We start from the raw sequence: 19,874 nt of genomic DNA on the forward strand, positions 1-19,874 counted from the left end.
TAGTCAAATTTATCAACCTTCTCCTTTATAGTTTGCTGTGTTTGGTTTGAAAATATTTTTCTATTCCAGTTTCATACACACTACTAATATCTTATACTGTTTTAACATTTTGTCTTTAATAATAAAGTCCCTCATTTATCTAGAACTGATACCAGTTTGTTATAATACACATACTTTTACTTTTCCTTGTCAAAAATAGTTCCCCTACCTACATCATTATACCATTTTCAAACAGCTTTTTCTCCTTCTTTCTGCAAGGATACCTCTAACACAAAAAAAAATCCCTCTATATGCAGAATATACAGTTGAACAGTCTAATCTCTCTTTGCACCAATACCATAACCTCTTAATTACTGTTGTTTTATAACAAGCCTTAAAATTTAAACCAAAAAATAGTAAAATTATTTATTTCTATTGCTTTGTGAGACTGACCTAAGAAAACATTCGCGCGGATGATGTCAGAGAATGTTTTGTCCATGTTCTCTTCTAGGAGTTTATGCTGTCTTGTCTTATGTTTAAATCTTTAAGCCATTTTGAGTTTATTTTTGTGCATGGTATGAGGGTGTGTTCCAGTTTCACTGATTTACATACAGCTGTCCAGTATTTCTAGCATCACTTGCTGAAGAGACTTTTTCCCATTTTATATTCTTCCTTACTTTGTTAAAGACTTAACTGACCATAGGTGTCTGGTTTAGTACTTGGTTCTCTATTCTGTTCCATTGATCTGTTTGTCTGTTTTTGTGCCAGTCCCACACTGTGCTGATTACTGTAGCTTTAGGATATTGCATGAAATCTGGGAGAGTTATGCCTTCTGCATGCATGCATGTATATATGTATGTATGTATTTATTTTCCCCTCAGGATTACTACGACAAATCTGAGTCTTTTATGGTTCCATATAAATTTTTGGATTATTTCTAGTTCAGTGAAGAATGTCATGTATGATTTGATAGGGATTGCATTGAATCTGTAGATTTCTTTAGGAAGAGTGCCATTTAGGCAATATGAATTCTTCCAATGCAGGAGCAAGTAATAAAAATAAATGAGGGGGTCTAATCAAACATATAAGCTTTTGCACAGGAAAAGAAACCAAAAAAAAAAAAGACAACCTATGGAATGGTAGAAAATAGTTTCTAATGATGAGACCAACAGGGCCTAATCTCCAAAATATACAAACAACACATATGACTCAACAGGAAAAAAATGACCCACTTGAAAAATGGGCAGAAGACCTGAATGGACATTTCTTCAAAGAAGACATACAGATGGCCAGCAGGTACATGAAAATATTCTCAACATCACTAAATATTGTGAAATGCAAGTCAAAACTAAAGTGAGATACCACCTCATAAAGTCAGAATGGCCATCATCACTAAGTCTACAGATAAAAAACGCTGGAGAAGGTGTGGAGAAAAGGGAAACCTCCTACACTCTTGGTGGAAATGTAAATTGGTACAACCACTATGGAACACAGTATGGACATACCTCAGAAAACTAAATATAGAACTACCATATGACCCAGCATTCCCACTCCTGGGCATATATCCAGACAAAACTTCCCTTAAAAAAGACACATGCACTGCTATGTACATTGCAGGCTATTCACAATAGCCAAGACAAGGAAACACCTAAATGTCCAATGACAGATGAATGGATTAAGAAGATGTGGTACAGAATCAATTGAGACAGGATTAAGATGGCAGAATAGAAGGATTGAAGATCAACTTCTCTCCTAAACACAACAAAATTCACAACTAAAGGCTAAGCAATCTCCACCCAAATGGACTGGAAACCTTAAAAAAGATATCCTACTCCAGAAGAAAAAGAGGAGGCCACATCAAGAGGTAGGAGGGATGATTTCACGATATACACAACCCCATACCTCCTGGGTGGAAGCTCCACAGAGTGAAAACTAACTGGTTCACAGAGACTTACCTACAGGAGCGAGAGCTCTGAGTCCCACATCAAACCCTCAAGTGTGGGGATCCAGCACTGGGAGAAAGGGCCCCTGGAGCATATGGCATTGAGGGCCAGTGGGGCTTGTGTGCAGGAGCTCCACAGGACTGGGGGAAACAGAGAGCTCATTCTTAAAAGGCACACACGGACTTTCACATGCACTGGGTCCCAGGGCAGAGCGAGGTCTCCATAGGAATCTGGGTCAAACCTGACTGCAGTTCTTGGAGGACATCCTGGGAAAACGGGTGAATGTGGCTTGTTTTGAGGGAGGGACATTGGAAGCAAAGCTCTTGGGAATATTCAGCAGCTTTGCCTTCCTCTGGAAGTGGCCATTTTGGGAAAATCTGGCCCCACCCATCAGTCAGCACTGAGAAGCCCCGGGGCAAACAACAATCCAGGTGGGATCACAGCCCCGCCCCTCAGTAAACAGGCTACCTAAAGACCCCTCAGGCACACAGCTGCCTCTAATCCCATCCTCTAATCCCATTTAAGCCCCACCTGCCAGAGGGATTGGAATCAGCTCCACCTACCAGTGGGTAGGCTTCAGCCCCTCTCATCAGGAAGCCTACAGCAAGCCCCCATAGCTGAATTCATTCACAAGGGTGGCAGACACCAGAAGTAAGAGAGGCTACAACTCTATTATCTATAAAAAGGTCACCACACCAAAAACCTATAAAAATGAAAAGACAGAGAACTATGACTTGGATGAGGGAGAAAGGGAAAACCCCAGAAAATCAGCTAAGCCATGAGGAGATTCTCAGCCTCCAGGAAAAAGACTTTAGACTGTTGATGCTGAAGATGATGCAAGACATTGGAAATAAACTGGAGGCAAAGATGGATAACTTACAGGAAACACTGAGCAAAGAGATACAAGATATAAAACTTAAACAAGAAGTGATGCAAAATACAATAACTGAAATAAAAAACTCACTAGAAGCAGCTATCAGCAGAATATAGGAGGCAGAAGAACGAATAAGTGAGGTGGAGGACAGATTAGTGGGAATTATGGATTCAGAACAGAAAAGAGAAGAAAGATTGAAAACAAATGAAGAGAGTCTCAGAGAACTCTGGGACAACATGAAATGCACCAACATCCGTATTATAGGGGTGCCAGAAGGAGAAGATAGAGAGAAGGGGACAGGAAAAATATTCCAAGAGATAATAGCCAAAAACTTCCCTAACATGTGGAAAGAATCACTCACTCAAATCCAGGAAGCACAACGAGTACCATATAAAATAAACCCAAGGAGGAATACACCAAGACACATATTAATCAAACTGACCAAAATTAAGGACAAGGAGAAAATCTTGAAAGCAGCTAGGGAAAAGAAACAAATAACATACAAGGGAACCCCAATAAGGCTATTGGCAGATTTTTCAGCAGAAACTCTGCAAGCCAGAAGGGAGTGGCATGATATACTTAACGTGAGGAAAGGAAAAAACCTCCAACCAAGATTACTCTACCTAGCAAGGCTATCATTCAGATTTGAAGGAGAAATCAAAAGCTTCACAGATAAGCAAAAGCTAAGAGAATTCAGCAACTCTAAACCAGCCTTACAACAAATACTAAAGGAACTTCTCTAGGCAGAAAGGAAAACACAGCAACAGGAAGCAAAAATATCACAAATGACAAGGCTCACCAGTAAAGGTATATATATACAGTAAAGATACAAAATCATCCATGCACAATTATACCACCAAAGTCAGAAGTCATGAGAAGAGGTGGGTACAAATGTAGGACACTGGAGATGAACTTGCAATTAAGAGAACAACAACTTAAAACAATCTCACATACATATAGACTCTTATATGAAAACTTCAGAATAACTGCAAACCAAAAATCTACAATTGATACACAAACAAGGAATCTCTGGAGAAGAAATAAATCTCATAGTAAATAAGTTCATAATCCACCATGAAAGGGGTCATTTGACATCATTCTTGGAATGCTGAAGTCTTAGATCTGATTCTGATTTCCTCTCCATCAAAGAATTTATGATAATTATAATTAAATAATGCAACTTCACAATTAAATAATACAGTTCTACATTTCTCTCCATGGTACAATGTAAGGTCTATAATGTCTTGTTTATCACATCACCTAGAATGGGGTAATGCTTATATTGAAGATGTAACAAATTGTGAGGACATATTTATATAGTTACACTGTTTTTTAACCAATTTATGTATTTTATATTTTACTTATTTTCAGAGGGTGTATTATTTTTGTTATTCTTACCAGTTATTGTTTTTATTATACTATATAAAATGTTTAATGGTATACAAGACTTTCTTCTTTATAAATTTTAGTTGCATAACAACTTTAATATAATGCTAATTTTTAAAGAAAAATTGAAATGCAATAGATAATACTAAGTAGTAAGGATGAAAACCATACAAAATGGGGTAAAGTATAGAATAAATTTCCTATTTGTCTCAGCATATTTTCCATTCCACTTCAGCAGAGGGAGTCACTTAATCTGTTTCTTAAGATCCATGATATAATAATCTGTGTGAATGTAATTGTGTTTAAATGTATGTATTTTATTCTGTAAAAAATAAAAAAAAATCAGAATTAAAAAAAAAAAGATGTGGTACATATACACAATGGGATATTAGCCATAAAAAAGAACAAAATAATGCCAAATGCAGCACATGGATGGATCTAGAGACTCTCATATTAATTAAAGTAGAAAGAGAAAGACAAATACCATATATCACTTATATCTGGAATCTCCTATATGGCACAAATGAGTCTATCTACACAAAAGAAACAAATTCATAGACATGGAGAACAGACTTTAGTTGCCGAAGGGGATGGGGAGGGAGTGGGATGGACAGAGTTTGCAGTTAGTAGATGCAAACTACTGCATTTGGAATGGATAAACAATGAGATCCTCCTTCAGGGAACTGTATCTAATCACTTGTGGTGGAACCTGATGAAGGATAATGTGAAAGAAAAGAATGTGTGTGTATGTGTGTGTGTGTGCGTGTGTATGTACAACTGGGTCAGTTTGCTGTACAGCAGAAATTGACAGAACATTGTAAGTAAACTGTAATAAGAAATTTTTTAGAAAGTAAAAGTAAATAACACTTTGTTTTAGGAGTACTATGGCTATCCTTATTCTTTTACCTTTAAATAAAACTTTCATATTTAAACAAACTAGCTTGTCAAATCAGGCTGTCAATCTAAAAGTGAATTTGTAATTAAATTAGAATTTATGATTTTGTAACCCTCTACTCATAACACATTTCTTCCTTTAGGAGTTCTTTTAGGTGTTTCAATAAAGCTTTATATTTTTTTCCATAAACAATTTAAATTTATCTTGTATGGATATTGTGAAGTACTTTATATTTAATTAATACTTGGGGAATTCTACCCTAATTCTAGGGATATTAAAGTTTGAAATCATTATTTTAATTATCCCTTCTAAAGTAGAGAAACATTTAAATCACATTGCATCAGATAACAGCCACCCTTCCAAATTTATATTTATATCATCATTACTTATTTTTTTTAAATTATACAAATCCATTATTTGTACCTATATCTTGAAAGTTATTTCTGGCATCATTTTCATTGTACATTTATGGTTTTAAAATAATATAGTGATTATTGCTTAGGCCCTTTATTAAAAGTTTCAAAATTGTTGTTGAATCAGTCATCTATTGATGCTTAACAAACCACTTCAAAACCAAGTGACTTAAAACAATAACCATTTATTATTGCCCATAAGCCTCTGGTCAGCTATGAGATTCTGCTGAGATAGACACAATGGATCTCTGCTAGGCAACCTCATGTATTTGAACTCAGCTGGCAGGTTAGCTTGGGCTGGCTGCTCTAAAGTGGTATCTTTTATCATCCAACAGGCTAGCCTGGGCTTAACCACAGAGTGGTTCGGGTTTCTGAAAGTGAGAAGAAAATCACGCAAAAACCTCTCGAGTTTTAGGCTTAGAACTGGCGCAACATCATATTCATTGAACTCTTTATAAAAGCAATTTACAAAGCTATACAAGAAAAGATGCTCAAATCACTAATTATTAGAGAAACTCAAATCAAAACTACAATGAGGTATCACCTCAAACCAGTCAGAATGGCCATCAACAAAAAGGCTACAAACTCTAAATGCTGGAGACGGTGGGAGAAAAGGAAACCCTCCTACACTTTTTGTGAAAAGGTAAATTGGTACAACCACTACGGAGAACAGTAGGAAGGTTCCTTAAAAAACTAAATATAGAACTACCCTATGACTCAATCCCATTCCTGGGCACCTATCTGTTGAAAACTTTAGCTCGAAGAAACATATGCACTCCAGTGTTCACTGCAGCACTATTTACAATAGCCAAGACATGGAAGCAACCTAAATGTTCATCTACAGAAGATTGGATAAAGAAGATGTAGTGCATATGTACATCCTATATATGCCTATATATGGAATATTACCTATTCATAAAAAACAAAGAAATGATGCCACTGGCAGCAACATGGAAGGACCTAGAGATTATCATACTAAGTGAAGTCAGACAGAGAAAAATATCATATGAGATCACTAACACGTGGAATGTAATTTTAAAAATGCACAAAAAAGTTATTTTCAAAACAGAAACAGACTCAAAAATTTCAAAATCAAAATGTGTGATTACTAAAAGGGACACGGGGGGGAGGGATCAATTGCGAGGTTGAGAGTAACATTTGCCTATTACTATATTTTTTTTTACTACTTTACTCCTTCTAGCAAGAGGAAAGTATTTTGTCTTTGCTAGAGTTCAGCAGATGAGAGGCTATCACAATTCAGCCAATTGAAAAACAAAACAAAACAAACCTATACTTTGAACTCTCAGTTTTCCCCAACGGACATTTTTTTAGTAACAGTCCCTCCCAACTTCCCCTTTGAGTCTCTGAAAGTTTCTGCGTCTTTGCTCTACCAGACTAGCATGTGGTTCACCATAGTCACATGACCTCAACCGCAGTTCTTTGCTGCTCCCAAATAAATCATTTTTTCTGGTAAAAATAACTGGCTGTTTTATTGTTTTAGGTTAACAAAATACATTGTTGGGTCATTTCTGATAATGATTTAAATACGCTATTCACATAAGTGCATGTAACCTATAGTAACAATTCTATACATAAGAAGCATGCTTTATTCCTATGTGCTGCAGGTTTTCATCATTTAGTTCTTTAGTTGGTAATCAACAGATGCTATAAACTAACCCTCTGTAAATAAGTTATACACACACACATATATACACACATACACACACATATATACATATCACCATGTACGTAACGACATTTTTCTGGAAACCTCATTTTAAAAAGTAAATACAAATAGGCAAAACATGTTTATAACATGTTTTATTTAACCCAAAATATTATGGCAACAGCAGAAAATCATTAGAGATTTTTTCAACCTTTTTTTATACCAGATCCTCGAAAACCAGTGTGTATTTTTAAACTCCTCTAAAATCTCAATTTGTATTCATATTTTAAGTGTTCAATGGTCAGTTATAGCTAGTAGTGAAAATATTTTTACAGCACAAAGAAATCTAAAATGAGCATGTATTTTTATATTACCATACAGCAATAATTTCCTTCTTCACTAATCCCACCTTGGGCGTAGAATTGTAACAGATTTGCTAAAACACACATACACAGGAACACAGACACACAAAACAAAAATAACAACAAAGGAACACTATACTTTATCTTCCAACAGAACTATTTAATTTTTCATTTGACCTGCTGCAAAACGATATTGTTCTTAGGATAGGATAAGAGTGGGGAGGAGAAGGACCTCTCCTCTGCCAAGTAACCATGTACATAATAGAAGTCCATGTTTTTTACTTATTTCTGAGGATTACACCCTCAATATTATCCAGGTTTTCCTGATCATCGAATAAACTTAAAGCATTTCATAAAACTGACTTCATTATACTGAATAATCCAGCACAGAGGTAGATGAACTTTGCTATCCATATAAAGGAAAGGATTTAGTTACTGACTTAGAAACACTTTAAAGCATACTCTTCTATAAAAGAATTCCATAGTATGGATCATTAAGAATAGCAATGAAGTAAAGATGCCACTGCATCACTGTAAACATCTTAGATACAATAGTAAGGCTGAAATCATGTTTATTCATCTCACCAGCCCAATAAAGTATTTTACTATAAAAGCAAAGGGCTCTGTCTGCTGAACACTGTAAATTCTTTAAGCCCTGAAAAGATATACCACTAACCTGTTAATACATTAAGAAGAAAAATCATGAATTTGAGGAAATAGTTATGCTTTACACAGAATAAATAACATTGCACTATCACAGACTGTACCATTTTATTCCCTAATAAATGCATAAAATAAGACTAACACATGCAACTGCCCAGAACGGGATCATTCATCTGTATATTATAAAGAATATGAGATGGAGGTAGTAAAAAACACCATTCATAATTATTACAGGTCAAAACTATTTTAGGTACATTAGTGTGTCTTCATTAATCTTCACTACAATATATAAAGAAAGTATCCATCTTAATTTATAGATAGCGAACTATGCTATAATTAATTAATTTTCCAAGGTCACATATCAAAATGTAGTGGAGTTGGGTCTCCAGTCAGGATAAGTCTGTCCCTGATGCCCAGGTACTTCTATTACCACTTAATATATTTTCTTCTATAATTAACTGACCTTACACTTCAACTAAACACTGGAAAAAGCTTGCAAATGGAAAGCACAGTTGGTATTTTGGAATTGACGGTCAGCAATTTGCAGGCTAATAAATCTAAGGATCCAACTGTTTCTCTCATTGGCAGTAATGGAGGAGCCACTTCAGGCTCTGCATTTTTTGGTTAATTAGAACACTTCTCAGGTGGTAAAATTGATAGCCTTCAGCATGGTATGCTTTAATGCCACCTGAGGCATGCCATTATCATTCAAAAATGCAGTGCTTGCCAAGTACTACTGCTTAATCCACGTAATTAGTTTAGCACTACAATCATTGGACTGTTTTCCAAATAGGATATGGAAGAAAAAAAGAAATCTATTTACATACATGTTTTTATATATATTCATTTTTATGTCTGTTTTAAAGATGCCTCTATCTTTTCATCACTTTAGAGATCAGAGAATTTACCATTTGTGTTTAGAGTGACAGTTAATAATACAAATACAACAACCATAAAAATCAGATAAAAATGACTGATTATAATGTTCTAGTCTCTCTGGTTAGCTATTGACAGCAACTACTTGGTTTACTCCTTGAGCTTACTCTATGTTGTAGTAGCCTTGATTATACTAGTTTTCCAGATGAGCAATTTGAGCTTGAAGGTGAAAAATAACTTGACCCAAATTATACAAATATTAAATATTTGGCTGAGATTCCAAACTATATAGTCTTAATCTAGATCATGCACTCTTAATTAGCCATATAATTTCCTTTCTCCTTTTTTTGGGGGACCGTACCTGCAACATTTGCAGGTTCTCAGGCTAAGGGTCAAATTGGAGCTGCAGCTGCCAGCCTATGCCACAGCCACACAAGACAGGATCCGAGCTGTGTCTGTGACCTACACCACAGTTCACGGCAATGCCGGATCCTTAACCCATTGAGCGAGGCAAGGAATCAAACTTGCATCCTCATGTATATTAGTCAGGTTCATTACCGCTGAGCCATGACAGGTACTCCCTTAATAACCAAATAATTTTTAAAATGCTAACGGTTTTAAATATAGTCATTTCTCCGTATATCTACCAACACATTTGTTAGTGATTCAAGATACAATTTTTTAAAATATCACATTATGAATGTTAAAATAAACGTATATTAACCTTGCAAAAGGATGTAAGATTTTAGATCATATTAATATTTTAAGCCATTTTTGATGGCATCTCATATTACCAGGTATTTTATTTTGAAAAGTATATTCTATGATGTGTCCTAATGTGTACAGTTTGTCCACCTTGAGAACAATAACTAAATTGAGAGCTTCTTATGTGAAGTAATTCACTGAACATCTAAAACACACTTCACAAATCCAATACTTCTTTTACTTATTTATGTTCTAGGGTTAATTAAAATTGTAAGTCTTTGGAGTTGCTTTGGCCTGAGAAGTATAAAGTTTCAACATTTGCTCTTTAGATGTCATCATATGACTTCTGTAAAAGTAATTTTATGGTTCAATTTGCCATTCATAAAACAAGTGCTTTTCAATGTATACATACTCTCTTTGAGGAACTATACTAAACAGAAGGGACAGAAATGCAGAGATGGAGAGAAGCACGGATTAAGGTGTTTCCAACTAGCAAGAGGTTTACAGACTCTAGGACAATATATGATTTATTCTAGACAAATTGAAAAATGTCCCATATTTTTTTCCACAAATTTATTTTCTAAGGTCATTCCAAACATATTTGAATATCAACAATACAACAGTGTGGTACATTAAATATGGCTACAAATCATTTGTAGTTCCTCTCATTAACTGCTGGAATCTATTTCTCTACCTCTTAAACCTGGGACTGGCCCTGAAACTCCCTTTGACTCATAGAATGCAGCAGACGTGACGCTGTGGAAGTTCTTGAGCATAAACTTCAAGATACTTTGTAGCTACTGCCTTGGCAATCTTTGAATACTCTCCTGATAATGCCGTGCAAGGAACTGGCTGAGTGTACTAGAGTATGTATGAGTGGCCGTGTAGGAGAAAACTGAACTGCCCCAAGTGACAGCCAGGTATAGCTGGGAGATTCCCAAGTACCATCGTTTTCAACCTTCCAACTCAAAGAGCGCTACAGCCAAATTTGGCTCACCAACAAGGTAAGGGGAAACCCACAGAAGAATCACTTATCCAACTCACAGAATCTTAGAAAGAATAAGCCAATATTGTTTGAAGAGACTAAATCTTGGGATATTACTTGACAATATCTAACTGAAATTGATATTTTAGTTTAAGCAGTTTATGAGCATATAACCTTCAGAGGTTAATATCTGAAAAGCAGACTTCATTTTCATTCCACATCATAAGTCCTAAGAAGTGGCAATAGGGTGAATGAATTTTCAGTGTATACAGAAACATTTAGATAAATTCTTAAGAAGATGGATAAAAATACAGGTTACTTTAAGTGTCATTTCTATGGATCAAAACTAAAATGCTACAATGGTGGATACATATAATTATATACATATATATGTTTATATACATACATAATTATAGGTGTGTTTGGATACATATAATTATACACACACATATACACACATCCTAATAAAATGCACAACAGCAAGAGTGCACCCTAATACAAACTATTGACTTTGGGTGATAATGATATGCCAGTGCAAGTTTATTGATTTTTAACAAATGTACAACTATGATGGTGGGTCGGGAGACATGTTTCTACAATATTTTCTTAGCCTCTTTGCTTCTATTTTCTATGCTGAAAACTCTATCTTGTCCTGCTTTACTTTACCCCATCTTCCTGCTTGAAAAAGTCACAGTGCTGGTAAATGACTTAAGCTTAAGAACAAAGACCTAAAGGCATAAGTTATTCATGTGGTCAGCTGAATGAGGACATAATGCATTGATTTAGGCATGCCAGACCTGTGCAGATAGGCATGCCATTTTGCACAGCATGATATGTCCTTTTAAAAATAAGAGGAAGATGAGCCCCATGGCCCCAAGGGGTTTATGAGAGGTCCTTAGCAGGATATGCATTAGCGAGGGGAACCGAGGTGCAAACCTAGGCATGCCAGGTTGCTGCAGATAGGCATGCCTCTGCACAAGCACAATGGTGATTCTCTAGATGCTATGCATAGATAGCTGATGCCAAGCTTTCTCAATGCTAATGATTGTTAAATGCCTAAAGGTCAGAATAAAAGCTTAACAAGCTACCGGCTATGTGAATTTTAAAATAATAATAATAAAAAAAACCCCTATATCCTGCACCTATAGCCCCATCCTCACTTGAGGTGCATAATCCTAAAGAGCACATAAAAGCAGTGTAGTTTCTTGAGGCAGAGCTCTTGGTCCCTGAGACCTTGAGTCCCCTGGTTCCCACCTTTACTTGAGATAAATGTCTCTGTGTCTTGCTTTATGTTAACTTTTTTCTGTAAGTTTCACAGCACCCATTCTTCAGCCCTCACCTGCTGAGCTGGTCTCGGCAGTGGTGGATGTTAGTACTGGCATGTGTGGACAGGGGGTATATGGGAACTCTATGTACATTCTGCTTAATTTTGTTATGAACCTAAAACCTCTTTAAAGCTTAGAGGTTTGAACAAAAACTAAAATAGCAATCATAATAAAAATCATTTGTGTTTGATTATTCCTCTTAATACATACATATTCAATTTCAAATGTAAAACAGTATTGTTACATGTCAGAATTAAACCATGTTTAAATGTAATATATCCCTTAATGAATAATGCTAAATATGATAAATTTTTGTTTTGAATTGCACACAAAAGAATTTACAAAATATTCACCGGTACCCAAAAAAGAAAAATGATACACACAGCTGCTTATACATGAACACATGCAGATAACCTGAGGGAAATATTTCATTAATGAATAGCTCTACATATGCCAATGAGTTATAGCTGTGGAAAAAATAATAAATTATAAAAACACTTGGAAAAAATACTTATTTCAGTATGCATTTCCCTGGATAATATTTAGAAGAGGGGAGAAACAGTAAGTGTAATATTACACTGTAAGTGTAATAGTTATGCTTAATTGTATTCTTAGCTATTGCTGTTTATTTTAAATTGCCTACTTCAAGTGCTAGAACATTGAAAATACTTAAAAGACTCTATCTTCACAGTCACAGCAATTTTAATTATTATTTTAATTATCAATTACTTATTTATTAAATATGATATAAATTTTGTTTGGTTTTGTTTTTGCTTCACATGTGAAATGAGCCTTTCACTACTTGTAAATGATGAAGGTAAGATATAAAAATGAAAAATGTTTTATGGATATTTAGTAACATGACATCAGCAATCGTAAGGTATAAATTTTTTGGCTTTTTCCTACTAGCTATTTATGAGCTTGAAGCCTCAGAATTTCCCACATAAGTAAAAACAAAACTTTAATTTTTGCTTATTCTAATACCCTTGTGAAAATTAAGCTGTTCCTATTAGCTTTGGCTTACACTATCGTTTGTTCTATAGAAAATAATATATTAATAATTTCACGTACTCATAGAGAATATTATTCCCTCATTCTCATTCTCACACGTTGAAATACACACCATTTCCTGACCCATCACATTGTTTTCTCTTTACCAAGAAACATAACTTCCTGCTCTTAAATCCAATCTATTTCATGCTGAAACTGTTTACATTCTACCTCAGGTCCATAAGCATGTAAGATTTTTCCCAAAGAGCAAACCATACTTAATCTTAGTTCAAAGTAGGCTTCTGTGTCCAAATCTTTTTAATTCTAGCTTTTTGAATGTGAAAAGCCTTAGCCTTCAATCACCTTCAGCAAGTCTCTTCAATTTACTGTCTCTTGCTATAGGATACAGTTCTCAACTTCATAGGAGACTACTGATGGTAACATGCTTCATAAGTGATCTGGAGGTTCAAGATGAAGATTAACAGTGGTGTTTCATTTTGAAACTCCCTGTACGCTTATGTCATATTCCCTCTGATGTGATTACAGAGTCAAATTAAAGACTCTGGTTGGAAACTAGGTACACAATAGAATATATGCTAAAAAAAAATTTCCCAAGTTCATTTCTATGTGTTAATTCTTGAGTGAAAGACATGATAAAACTGTAACACAACAATAAATTATATTCTTATTTTGCAGTTATACAATCAACGGCATAGAGTAATTAAGTAACATGTCCACACAGGTAGAAATGTCTAAACCAAGACTTACTCCAATGCTGCCTAGAACACACACACACAGCTTGATAATGCTTTCTTCAAAAGACCCCTGAATAACCAAGTCAACTTTTACCTCTTTCCAGTAGGAACTGCTTGAATATTTTACCTTATTTTGGTATCCTTCTATATTTGTTGCAATAAAAATCTGTAGCAATTTATTTAACATAAATAGCATTGTCAGTGTTCTATAAGCCTTTCCTTCTTCTTCCACACAAGGACAGGAACAATGTGATACTATACAAAGTTGCTTCTTTCTTTCTTTCATTTCCCCCACACTGGGCATGTGGAAGTTCCCAGGTCAGGGATCAAACCTGTGCCACAGCAGTAACTAAAGCCACTGAAGTGACAATGCCAGATCCTTAACCTGCTGAGCCACCAGCATCAGGAACTCCAAAGCTGCTGATTTCTTTAATCCATAGTCCTGTGGTCTATAAAGGCATAGGTTCACAGCTAAATCAGTTCTGCCCATACTCGAATGTTAATTTCTACGTATTGCTGCTTAAATTCCAATTTCCTGGCTACTAACCTTGATCCCAATTCAACTACAGATCTTTCTCTATATGTCACAGCCTCTCTGAGCTTCCTTTTTTCATTCCTTCTAGTTTTTGCTAATAGATTTCCAGGTCTCCAAACCTATCCAAAATAACATGATTAAAAAAAATTCTACAAGAAACTTCTATGTTATTACTACTTTATTAATGTACTTTATTAATTAAAATGATAATTTTAATTCTTCCTCTTGGGTCTCTGAGTGTTAGTTTATTCTGCTCTTTTTGTCCCTGTCCTTAAGGGTCTACATTACTAAGTTTCAATTTCATTCAGTTGGAAATAATCATTTCATTTTGTTCTCATTATCTGGGCATACAAAAGCGGCTTGACTACCATGTGCTGGTTAACCATTTGAATCTTATACCCAAGTATATATATTTGAAGTTCTCAGCTACTTCTCCAATCCTTGACTTTCTTATATCATGTCTAAATATTCTTAATAATTCTTATATTTATTCAAATATATTTGAATTTATATTTTCCAAACACCTTTGCCTTCATTTGGACATAATTCAATGATATAATCTGCAATAACACTAGGTTTCAAGATAATATTTTGGAATATTCTCCACAGAGTACAGTTACCTGAGACATCTGTAAGTTTATAATTTGAACTCATGTTAAGATAAATGACTTTCTAACTTATCAGTTCTGTAAAATATGTCTGAGTTTAATAAGATAATTTTTAAAACTTCTAAAACATAGTGTAAATGACCAATCCCTATAAATCCACTTGAAAAATAACTTCAGGTTAAAAAGTTTTCCGCCACATTACTTTTAATATGAAAAGTTTTGATGTATTTAAATTAATTATTTTAATGAGATTAACTGCAAATTTACTAAGGTACGTTGACAGAATTAAATGGGCTTTGGAAATGCATTTCTTATTACCTGGCTATCTTTGTAGATTCCCCTGATTCTAATCAAATTTTCCTCAGGTATTTTCTATTACCATGTAATTCATTTTACAGTGTATTTTCTATGTGCCTCTCATTTAACCAGCAGTCATTGATTTTGTCTATTCAAACATTTCAGATGTTTTCTTCAGCTTAATTCTTTCAACTCTTTATAGCTCTGAAATCCTCAGAATATCTTTTTGAGATATGAAGAAGGAAACAGTCTCTCCTGTGTCTTTCTCTTTAATTCCTGTCTCTCTCCTGCAAAACAGACACTAACACATTTATACTTGATAAGAGTACTATGGTCACAACAATGGAGGGTCAGGATAAATGAGTACCAGAGAAGATTTCTGAAAAACGTGGGTATAGTTAGCATATACAAGAGATATGGCGTTGGGCACTTGAGCGTGGGACATTATAATAGAAAGCTTCAAATACTGAAGAGCTGCCTTTTACATAAGAACATAGGCATATCATGTCAAGTTTCAGATGGTAGAATAAAGATTAATTTGCAGAAGATCCAGAGAGGTAGACCTAGTATAATTACACTGAAGCATAAAATGAATAAATAATGAAATAATCTGCATTACAAGAAGCTTTTATGCACTGTATTTCAATTTACTTCAACAAATATTTACGCAGTTCTAACCAAAGGCACTACAGGGAATTTAGATATGAAGATAAGCATAGCACAATACAGAGTCAATTCAGACCTCTATCTGTGCCATTGCTTCTGCGTCCCTGGTAGCTATTTTAACTATAGACCCCTGACTATGAAGCTTCTCACTATCTTCTGCAGTTTGGAACACTTAACACCTAATGTTGAAGTTCATGTTTCTTACTTCAGTGGCCTCTGAGAAAATTTATCTCTATTTTGTCACTACTAAGTAGATACACATGCATAACTTATTTTCCTTTGTACTAATGATAGTAGGTTGAAATAGTTTAATATCTCTTTACTAAAGTTTCAAAGATAGTAAGTGGAGAGTATTAAATGCATTATGCCAACAATTAAAATTAGCAAGTGGATATGACAGAAATTAAAACTCACAGCCCTGATACATCTTGTTCAGTTCATTATAACAGGGCTTCTCAAGCTTGAGTGTTCATTACAAATCATCTGGGGATCTTATTTAAATGCAGATTCTGCAGTAAGTCTAAGGGCACATGTTTCTGATGATGCTGCTACTGCTCTGATTACCACACACTGAGTGGCAAAGCTTTTCTAGATGCCTTTCTAACAAGACAAAGACCTTCCTCTCTTCCTGTCACCCTTTTGGTGTCAAAATTCAGATTCACCCCAGGGTGCCCTTAAGTATATATACCATGCTCAGAATTCAGTTCAGAGAATGAACCATTATAACGGAAAGGATTTACTTCCCAACCTAAAACACTGACCAAATTCCAAAGCCATATTTCCTATATTGAAAAATGTTTGACAGAATGATTTTTTTCTGCAATTACCCAATTTCTAACTTAGTCAAAAGATTCTAGTTGATAAACTATTTGTAATTAGTTTTTAAGAAAATGGCAAGTTAAAGTTTCTACTTAAAACTCTTTCCAAATTAAAGAATGTGAAACCCCAGGAACATGTCCCATTCTTCCAAATCATATGTAAAATCACATTAAGGGAACTATCTGATCAAGCCAAGAGAGCACCTCTTAAGTCCCATCCAGATACTTTAATCAATCTTTCATCTTGATTCTGGTAGAGATTAAGACCCGCATAGCTGTCTGCATTCTTTCACAAGTGCTTAAAAACAAAACGGAACAATGCGAAGTAAATACTTCTCCAAAAAGATAAAAATGACTATACAGGCATGGCACAATCTAAAATCCATTCTAAGAAAGAAGCATTCCTGCCAAGGAAATATATATAGTATGGAAAGAAAGAACACTACTAAAAAATATTCAAGCCTTTTCATTATCACACAAAGTACTTTAACTCCTTACAATTTAGTCCTTCATCCTCTGTTAATTATAGTTTCTGCTATATTTGTATAACTAAGCAGTCCTTTAAATATCCCTCTGAGTATTAGAAAAGAGTTCCCTCACAGGGATTCTAAAGCTTTATCTCATATTACCAAGAAAATAGCTTACAGTTTCTTTGACTCCATGACCTATCAAGATCTTGTAAACATTCATCTCCCTTTTCTCCTACTATCTTCACTGTAAAATTAATATTTAAATCACAAATTAAAGGTAAATTTTTTTTACCCACAATTGGGTTTGGAAAAAAAAGGAAAAGGACGTCTCAAGTTACCATAAATGAAGAGAGCTGAAAGTCAGTAGTAAACATACTAGTTGATTTGGTGGCCCAGGAAGTTCGAACACTGGCACTAGAAGCTAGACCATAATGCCCATTAGAAGATAGTAAAAGTGGAGTTAAGCTCATGTGAAGTATACTGTGAGAACTAAAGACCCTCAGCTAAAGACTTTTAAAAAGGCTGACATTGGAAGGAATGATTAAATCACATACACACACCTGTATGCCACTGGCTTAGAAAATGTCAGGGAAACCTACCACAGCTTAGAAACTCATTGTATCTTCAGTGTGGAATATAAACCTGAGACTCACAGGAATATGCAATCTGAATTTATGTTTCTGATAAAGCAAGAGACCCAGAAAAAGGAAACTGACTTATGAATTATTCCCAGACAACTAAAAATATAGAACCCCAAGAGGAATCATTGCAATAGAAAAACAAACAAACAAACAAATATTCTTTGTCTCCATCTTCCCCACTAGTGTTGAAGATAGAAACATAAAAGCAACTCTGCAATTTTAATACCATACACAAAAATAAATTCGAAAGGGATTAAAGACCTAAATTTAAGACTGGAAACCATCAAAACTCTTAGAAGAACACAGGCAGAGTGCTCTCTGACATAAATCACAGCAACATTTTCTTGGATCTGTCTCCTAAAACAAAGGAATGAAAGCAAAAGTAACCAACAGGACCTGATTTCACTTAAAAGATTTTTCATGTTAGAAAAAGCAGCAAAGTAAAAAGACAACTTACTGAATGGGAGAAAATATTTGCAAATGATATAACCAATAAGGGGTTAATGAAAAACATACAAACAGCTTAAACAACTCAACATCAAAAAAGAAAACAACCCTATTAAAAAATGGGCAGAAGACCTGAGTAGACATTTTTCCAAAAAAGATGTACACATGGCCAACAGGCACATGAAACAATGCTTAACATTGTTAATCATCAGAGAAGTGCAAATTAAAACCACAATGAGCTATCACTTCACACCTGTCAGAATAGCTATCATCAAAAAGACCACAAACAACAAATGTTGGCAAGAAGGTAAAGAAAAAGGAACCCTTGCACACTGTTGGTAGGAATATAATTTTGTGCATCCACTGTAGAAATAGCATGGATGTTCCTCAAAAAACTAAGAATAGCATTATCCTATGATCCAACAATCCCACTCCTGGTTATATACCTGAAAAACATGAAAACACTTATTCAAAATGATATGTGTACCCCATGTTCATAGCTGCGTTATTTAAAATTGCCTAAGTATCTGTCAACAGATGAATGGACAAAGAAGATGTAGTGTGCACACACATGCATACATACATATATACACACAGCAGAAAACTACTCAGCCACAAAAAAGAATGAAATTTTGCCATCTACAACATGAATGGACCTGCAGAGTATTATGCTTAGTGAAATAAGTCAGATAAAGACAAATATTGTATGGTATCACTTATGTGTGGAATATAAGAAGTAGAACAAACTAGTGAATATAACAAAAAAGAAACAGACTCACAGACATAAAGAGCAAACTAGTGGTTACCGGTGGAGAAAAGGAGGCAGGGAAGGACAAGATAGGAGCAGGAGATTAAGAGGTACGAGCTACTATGTATTAACAAAAAATAAATTTCAAGGATATTATACAGCACAGGGAATATAGCCGATATTCTATAATAAATATAAATGGAATACAACCTTTAAAAATTCTGAATCACTATGGTGTATACACAAAACATATAGTATTGCACATCAACTATACCTCGATTAATTTTTTACTAAAAAGAAGCAAACATGGAGTATTATATTTCCTTTTAAATTTTTGTGTGGCAGGCCTATGAATTCGGATCTGAGACCATGTCCTGTGCTTGATTTAGATGAATCTTCTCATAATCATATTCAATATTTAAAAGGGCTTCCCTGTCCACTAGAAACTCTGAGATGTAAAATGTAGTAAGTATCTGGAAGGACGTGCTGGAATAAGTTTGCCATCTCGACTGAGAAGAAGAGTTCATCTACATAAAAGTGTTCTGTAGGAAAGAGAGTCTATCACTGCACCGGGAGAGGCACTTTCAACTGCTGCTGATCACCTAGATGGCTACCAAAGTAGAAAAAACCAAAAATATCTGGATTCATGCTTATGTGAAGCCAGCACCTCAAAAGAACTAGGCTATGTTTCCTACTAAGGTCTTAAAATCTGAGTTTTCTAGAGTAACTAATACTGAGGGTAAACTAAACTAACAGGAGTTATTCTACAGATTCTTTACTACTCTCCTAGACACACTGTTTTATTCACAGGATTATTTTAACCACTT

Source organism: Phacochoerus africanus, chromosome 2 (genome assembly GCF_016906955.1).
Source record: "Phacochoerus africanus isolate WHEZ1 chromosome 2, ROS_Pafr_v1, whole genome shotgun sequence".
NCBI lineage: Eukaryota > Metazoa > Chordata > Mammalia > Artiodactyla > Suidae > Phacochoerus > Phacochoerus africanus.